The 8548-nt window shown below is 32.7% G+C and overlaps 1 pseudogene; it reads left to right on the forward strand.

Moving 5' to 3' along the window:
• The first annotated feature begins 306 nt into the window (after positions 1-306).
• Positions 307-8548, forward strand: part of LOC111371382 — a 15875-nt pseudogene continuing 7633 nt past the window's right edge.

Raw genomic sequence — 8548 nt, forward strand, 5'->3', positions numbered from 1 at the left:
AATTTTTGGGCAACTTTTAAGGCAATTTTTTGATCGAATCCCTTGGAGTTATAATGAGATTTTGGGTGGTAATTGAAGAGGATATCGTGGGCTTTCCAACGGTATCAAAATTCGACATTCTTTGTGGTCGGAAGTTGTCGAAAATTTACCGTAAAAGTAGCCCAATTATTTGAAGAGACGAGTGGTGAATGAGTAATTATATGAAAAGATGAGTGAGCATTCAGTAATCTGTGAAAGATGAGTGAGCAAGTAGTAATCAAGTGTAAAGTTCAGTGATTATTGATTAAATTTACTCAAAATGGAATCATAGTTTTTAATGGCGACTAAAAAAGGGATACTTGGATGCGTATCAAGAGCACTAGTGGTGGCGGCAAATGCCATATAAGCTTAGAGAAATTGACAATTTAAAGACTTTTGAGCAGCGTTGGCGGTGGCGGGCCACGGTTGAGTTGGAAGGGAAATGGGGGATAATAGTGTTTGTGGGTCGAGTGCCAATGATAGTGATTTGAAGAAGAAAGGCGCTGGGAATTTTGATGAGGAGAGTAATTCGCCTATGCCTGAGAAGGTAAGAAGATAATTATTGACTCCGTTTACGCAAGCGCATGCAACAAATAAAACGCGCTTGTTTGATGGATAACGCGTTTGTTTTATGAATAATGTATGTTTTTTAATTTTTAATTTAATTTAATTTAAATTTTTTTAGTATTCATTGTAATTTTGTATGGGTAGCTGAAATTGTTGTATGTCTTGTTTGTTTCGTGATTTTATTGAGGGCGATGGTAGCTTGTGGTTTTTGTGAGACTGTAAGACTGTAGGTGCTTGGGAATTAACAGGGTAGGTGGGGAAGCTTGGTAGGATGACAGAGCCTCCAGAATTGAAATATCTCATGGATATTGCAACATTAGTTGGATAATATGAACAAACTGGATTTAAGTTTTTGTATTTTACTTTCTTGGCAAATGAAGAGTTTATATGTTATGTAGGATGATAGAATCTTGGGAAAAAATATTATCCTGGAAATTATGAAATTCTTGGTTTCAATGTGAAATGGATTTTTTTTTTTTTCGGCCGCAAATCTTGTCTTTAAATTTTGCAGCTAAGCTGGTAGATGCATATCTATATGGGGTAAAGGGGTTATGTTAGGATATAATTAGTTGTCAGTTAACAAGTACTCAATACTGAACTTGTGCCACTAATGCGTGCATTAAAAAAGAATGAAACCTCTTTCCCCTGACAAATTATTCAAATGGAGAGTTTTGGATTGGTTTAAAAACATAGAAAAGAAATTTAACACCATTAACAAAAACTTTCTGCTTGTAGACGAGTCAGCTATGGATTTTCATAGGAACATACTTGTTGAAGTGACTATAGTTGTGCACTGTGTGATGGGGACTTTTTTTGGAAGGAGAATTAAAGTGATTGATTTTCTTGTACTGTGCATCTGGAACTATTACTTTACAGTTTCACATAACTTCAAATCTAGGAACTATGCATCAAAGTTTGAAACTTGTCCTAATGAAGTACCTGTTTGCTTTGTGTTGTTTTTCAGGTTCAAGTAGGAAATTCGCCATTGTATAAGGTTGAAAGGAAGTTAGGTCATGGTGGCTTTGGTCAGGTTTCCCCGGGTCGTCGTGTGTGTGGCAGAAATGATTGTAAAACATTTCCTGTGGCCTTGGAGGTAGAACTTTCATTTTTCTTACCCCTTGGAGTTCATTTGGTTTACTCTCTGATTGTATGTTTTAATAATGTCCTTTTCAATTCTCATTGAACAAGCGTTTTAACACCAGGTAGCCCTGAAATTTGAGCACAGAAACAGTAAAGGGTGCAACAATCGTCCTCCATGTGAGTGGCAAGTTTACAAGCACGGATCTAAATAACTATTGATCATGATAGGTCGGCAGTATCATTTTTTCTACTGAAATTTTACAATTTTTTTTTTTTTTTTTATCAACAAGGGAGGTAGAATAAAAGCATGTTTTAATTCACATGAGCTTTATTTTTAGGTCCAAACCCATGTTTTTGTTTTATAGTTTTATCATCATTAAATTCATGACCAAAACACAATGTTCGACATAGGTTAAATCAAGGGCGAAGCCACACTTTTAGTATTGTGGAGTCAAAATTTTAAAAATAATTTTTTTAATAAACAACATAATATCAATGAAAATAAGTTTATATGTATTTGACAATTTTAAAACATTGTATAACTACATCATTATTAATATTATTAAATAAATTTTGCTACTTATAAAGTTTTGTTTATTATTTCATTGACAAATGCTGAGCTAACATTGAGCAAATTAAATAGAATATAGAAATTAAATGAATTGAAATAAAATTCAAGTTCAGTTCATGAAATAAATGAAATTCAAATTTAAAATAAATATAATTCGAAAGTAATTCAAATTGCATTTAATCCGTAACGATCCTAAAAAAATTACGTCATATTTCATATAAGACTTCCGAATGAAACGATATAAATTATATTGAAAAATTTATCGTGTAAAAATAATAATTAATTGAATTTAAAAAAAAAAAAAAAAGAGTTAGACATCTTTTTTGAGGCGTACGTTTGATACATATTTAACAATTTTCGATATCCGTTTGGACCAGTCGATATGAAAACGATGTAGTTTTCTAAACAAACTTTTACATGGCATAGACTATTTGTGGATTCAGATAGCACATGATCGCAAACGAATTTTTAAAGTTAGGATATTATCGAAATTATCAAAATACTAGTTTCAAACACCCTACTTTAACATATCATAACTTTTGCTATAGTTGATCACTTCGCATGCCATTAATGAGTGAAAAATTAGGTCATGAGCACTTCGAAATGATATTGAGAATGCAATATTTTGACTTCATTTGGCATCTCGACGAGTGCATCAAAGTAGATTGTTAAAAAAAAAAAAAAACAGGGGCAAAATTTTGTGGGGTCATTTGACCCCACATTACTCCATGTGAGTCCGCCCCTAGGTTAAATTATGCCCGCACTGAAAATATTTCCTGGCTCCGCCCCTGCTCTTGGCGGTAGTCACGGTATACCTCAGGCATACTATAAGGGAAAACAAGGAGAATATTATGTCATGGTATGGTTGACAGTGCTTGTGTAGCCTCCCTTGTATGCTTGCTACTTCAGTATGTGGATGTAATATGCTATCAAATTCTGCTGATTATGTGTTATTCATGCTGTTATACAATATGTAGGTTATGGACATGCTAGGGCCTAGCTTATGGGATTTATGGAATTCCTCAGGGAAATTGTAAGTAGCCCTGCTAGCCTTTCCATTTTAGGCCTCGTCTTCTTCTAATTTGTTCTTACACCTCTATTTAAATAGTGGAATTTAACGGTTTTAAGAAGCAGGGGGGCGGAGCTAGGAATATTATCGAGTGTGGGCACAATTTAATCAAAGTCTAATTTTGATTTTTCGGAACCTGTGATGAATTTTAGATTTGAGCGCTTAAATCAAAGTATGCAATATGCATTAATTTTTATTTTTTTAAATTAATGTATAAACTCAAAACTCAGCAAACCTATAAACAAAAATGAAACACGTCCAAAAAATTTGTTTAATACACAAACAAAGCAACACATTCTACCTATAAAATAAAATTAGGAACAAATATATCAAATTTTCATATGCATACGATTAAATTAACCAAGATTCGCACCAATTCCTCAGCCTAGAAAAATAAATAAATTAAATAAACGTTATGTGAACCTTTTACATAATTTTATGCTTTCTTTAGCTATAGCACAAAGTTTATGGGTCTTAATGCAAATTTCATGTCTTGATAAAATCTTGAGTTTATCTAACTTTTCATTTCTGCCATCAAGTTCTCTCTATATGCATCTAAAGTATACTGCTGCCACTGCAACCAATAATGGGTGGTGACTTCTCTCTCTCTCTCTACATATATACATATATGTATAGCATATATATTATATATACACGAGAAAAGTTGAGGGTGCTTCTTGTTGGTAATTTTCTCTCTCTCTCTCTCCCTCTCTCTGTTTCTCTCTTTACTACGCTCTACATATGTACATCGGCAAACACCGTTCTGATTTTATTTATTTATTATTATTTTTTGATTGAAAAGACTTCAGTGCAGGCGCTCCACCCCTGTTAAGAAGCACGTTCAAAATGCTTGAGGCACTGGATTGCCACCATGAATTACTTCTTAGGAAAAAGAAATTATTAATCTCTGTTGAGTTATGACCTCAAGAATATGAAGCCTTGTTTTATTTATTTGCACTTCTGGGATCATAACATCAAAATTAATCAATGTTTTTGTCTCAATGATTTCAAAAATAGATCTCTTGGTACACCATCAACATTGTTAATTCACCATTTTACCTCTCCCTCTTTTGGAAACACACATACCACATATTGACAGCTGCGCAATGAAATTGGGTAAGAAAGGCTGCTGCTCAATGAAATTGGCCAAAAATTATATTTGCCCATGGAACTTAATTTTGTTACAATTAGATTATTAAACTTCAGCATTTATTACAATTCGACCACTCTGCCAACATTGGTTTAACTAAAATGTTGATTTGATAGTCTAATAGACAAATATGTTGTTGACAGGGACACACATAAGCAGAAATGTAGAAAATCAGTTTGAGATGCCAATAAATTTAGTGAAAACTAGGTATTAAAAAATAAGAAAGGAAAATTTGAAAAATGAACTACAAACAAAAAGGAAAACTGAGAAAAATGACCTTAAAAATTCTGAACATAAAAATAAAATAAAATAGATGCAATGATTTCTTAATTTTGTGTACTTAATACTTTCGGTGAAAATAGCTTCACTAGAATAATAACATTTTATTTTACAATTCCTGATATTGAAATTTTTATTTAGAGTTTTTCCTTTTTAGTTGTCATTTATTTTAGATTAATATTTTAGTGTGTTCTAAATTTTCTTTCCTACGTATTTATTATTTTCACTAAATATACTACGACTTTATATAATATGGTGTAGAAGCGTTAGTGAAATTCTTGTAATAAGAATTATGTAAAACTAAGAACTATATTGGAATAACTTGCTTTGCTGTGTATATTGAATAATAATTGACGTGATTAGAAAGTGTACAATACCTCAATATTTATAAGCAAGATTATTCTCAACTTCTATTAATACTAAGAGATTTAAACAAGATAAAACCTTACAACTATAAAACAAACTAGAAATGATAAAACACAACTGAAAAGATAAATCACAATTATAGCAGGAAATTGCTAATCGTGATTATGTAATACATTACAACGTGCCACAATTTTGCCGACAAGCATTTTTTGCCAGTTAGATTGCTATGTCATAACTTTCAGTATGCACAGCATTTTGATAATACCGGATAGACAATTTCACCTCTACTTGTAACAAATGCCTTAGCCAAGTGACCTTTAATTCTAACAACAATTATGTCTAGTGACTAATGGACATGGAGAGAATGGTCTAGTTGGCTAGTGGTAAAAAATGCGTAAGCTAAATGACTGCTAACGTAATTAAGTTTAACGTTCCAATTGAAATTTTGGTGGAAGTTCGTGGACAATTAGTGCTTTTTACCGGACTCAGTACAGCATCCTTACCTGTACAATGTTCTCCAGGATAAATTTATTGGATATCTGATTCGTACTTATTTTTGCTTCTCATTGCAGACTGTCTGCTGAAATGGTGGCCTGTATTGCCATTGAGTCTTTGTTGATCTTGAAGAAGATGCACTTGAGAGGGTATGTACTACATATCTAGTACTCTTTCTATTGCTTCTGGTTAACACATGATTTCAGGGATTCTGGTCAATTTCATTAAGTGGATGTATTTTTATATTCCTAATATGAATCTTCATTATATACCCTTCTTTTATATAAATGAATAGTTATGTCCATGGAGATGTAAAACCAGAGTACTTTTTGTTTGGTAAACCGTCAACACCACAAGAGAAGAAGTTGTTTCTTGTTGACCTGGGATTAGGTCAGCATCAAATGCTTGTTTTTATTTTCGGTTTTTTTTTTTTTTTCAATCACTAGTTCTTACTCTTCTTATATTAGTTTTGACACAAATTGCAGCTACAAAGGGGAGAGATGGTGGTAAAGGGAAGCATGTTGAATATGACCAGCGCCCCGATATGTTTAGGCAAACTTCCACTCGCACTTGAGGTACCTGTCTATTACTGTCCTGCATCTTCAATGGCTGAATTAGCACATGTAATTTTCCAGGGGGACTGTTCGGTATGCTAGTTCACATGCTCATTTGGGAAGGATTTCCAGTAGAAGGGATGATTTGGAATCTCTTGCATAAACACTTATTTAGTTAGTTTTCTTCAGCAAGGCCAGCTACCATGGCAAGGATATCAGGTATTGCTTTGAGCTTGTTCTTCTTGAATTATTTCATTTTTCTTTCTTTTAAAAAAAAAAAAAAACTGCACAGTGCCGAAATTTTAATAATCAACATGCCTTGGCAAAATTCTAAGGCATTGATAGAAGGACTGAAGGCCCGAAAGTGGCCTTTAGTAGAACAGCACCAACAAAACAGAAGAACGAACATAAAATCATAAAAAACCAACGGTAACGTAAGAGCCTGTATTGCATTAATTGGAGTACCCAATGCACTGTACTTTTCAACCTCATCCCTCCAGATTTTCCATTTTGCTAAACCATTTTACTGATCTTGAACTCTAATTGATGGAATCCCTTTTTCGCCCAGAAGAATAGTTCCTTCAAGTTTTTCTTTAATTTCATTGGGATGCAAAGTTCTTCCTTGTTTCACGTTGTATGTTGTTTGGTAAAATCCCGTAAGTGTACTGTATCGTATCCAAGTAATAAAGAGTGTGTAAAATATTGTTCTTATGAGGACTATTTATTAAATTAGGTTCCAATTAAGATTAACTTTAACCGAGATAGCACGATTTCATAGGAATTGGTGATTGTAAATTAAATTTATAACTAACTAGATATCAAACTTTTAACTAACTAGGAAGCGTTGATGAAACTCAGTTAGTGAAAACCACTACGACTTCGAATTCTCTTAGAGTGCGTTTGATTGCCAATATTTTTTATAGAAAATGTGTTTTTTCTATCAAAATTCTTACTTTGTTGTTTGATTGATAATTTTTTTTCCATTGAAACCATTTTCCAACTTTTGGTCACGTGGCCATATTTTCTTCAAAATTAAGCAATTTTTTTTTTAGGAGTAGGAATAAAAAAGGACAAGTATAATATTTTCCATTTTGAAAATTAAATCAATCAAATACATTAAATTCTAAGCAATTGAATGTCTAGAATTTATTTTCTTTTCATATAAATTACATGCTTCCAATCAAACGCACATTTAATATTCTTCAATTTTATCTCTTTTCCTATTTTATTTATAATCGTTCTCGAGTAATAATAAACCTATCTTCGCATATGACTTTTCTATATCTTTACGGAGGATGTAAATATATGAAGATGCACTAAATTTCAAGACCATTCATACGACCATGCAAAACATAGTTATATAGGACTTCACAATGATTGTTACAACTTGCTATAATATCTATCTCTATCAAAATAGGATTCAGTTATTTATAAAAGGAATTGAAAAGCAAATAAAAAATCTAACAAGCATTCAAACCAAACAACTAATTAAAGTCAAAACCTGGAAATTAACATTAAAACATCAAAATATAGGCTTCAACATTATTCTAGTATCTAAAGGGACCTTCTTTTGATATCTCTTTATCTCTGATTTTTCTTTGGTTTCACAGGTTGTGAGCTTGATTTTCTTTATCCGGGTGAAGGCATCCATAAACGATGGGATAATGGCTATAGAATCACATCAACGGCTGCTACATCAGACCAAGTTGCTCTTATTTTGAGTATGCCTAGGCACAAACTCACCGGTGATGGTCAGGAAACGTTATGTACAACTTTGTTCCCTGCCTTACATATTAAGGTAAATAGTGTTGGGAATCTACTTATACATGCACAGCGGAAAATTAAATTATTTCGATTCCCATCCAATAGATATCATTGTGTTTGGTTAGGAATTGTGATAAGATTGTACTTTTTCCAGATCTGCAATCCTATTGCTTTTCTTTTCGTTCCACAACTTTGATTCGCCACCATAGCTGTCCAATTGTCCAGCCTCCAACGGTGATCCACACAGAGAATATGATTGCAGCCTCTAGGATTTTCTCTTGTGCCAGCAAGAATAATGAAAACCTTAATTGACCTCAAACCCTAATTATGTATTTATATAAACCCAAATAGGCTCGGCCCGGTCCGGCCCAATAATTAATTAATCCAATTAATTAAACCTGGTCCGTGAATTAATTAATCCAATTAATTAATTCGAAAATATAAATAACAAATCCAATTAATTAATTTATCCAACGATTGTTAAATTAATCAATTGGCAATTTGCAATCTTCCAATTCTCTTTTGTGTGTGACCCATTAGGTTCCCGACCACGATGCCTAACGACGTGAAATATTATTTTGATCTAATCAAAATTGATAAATCAAAACACCCTTTTAATTTATCGTCAATTCACA

Source organism: Olea europaea, chromosome 22, assembly GCF_002742605.1.
Source record: "Olea europaea var. sylvestris chromosome 22, O_europaea_v1, whole genome shotgun sequence".
Taxonomy (NCBI): Eukaryota; Viridiplantae; Streptophyta; class Magnoliopsida; order Lamiales; family Oleaceae; genus Olea; species Olea europaea.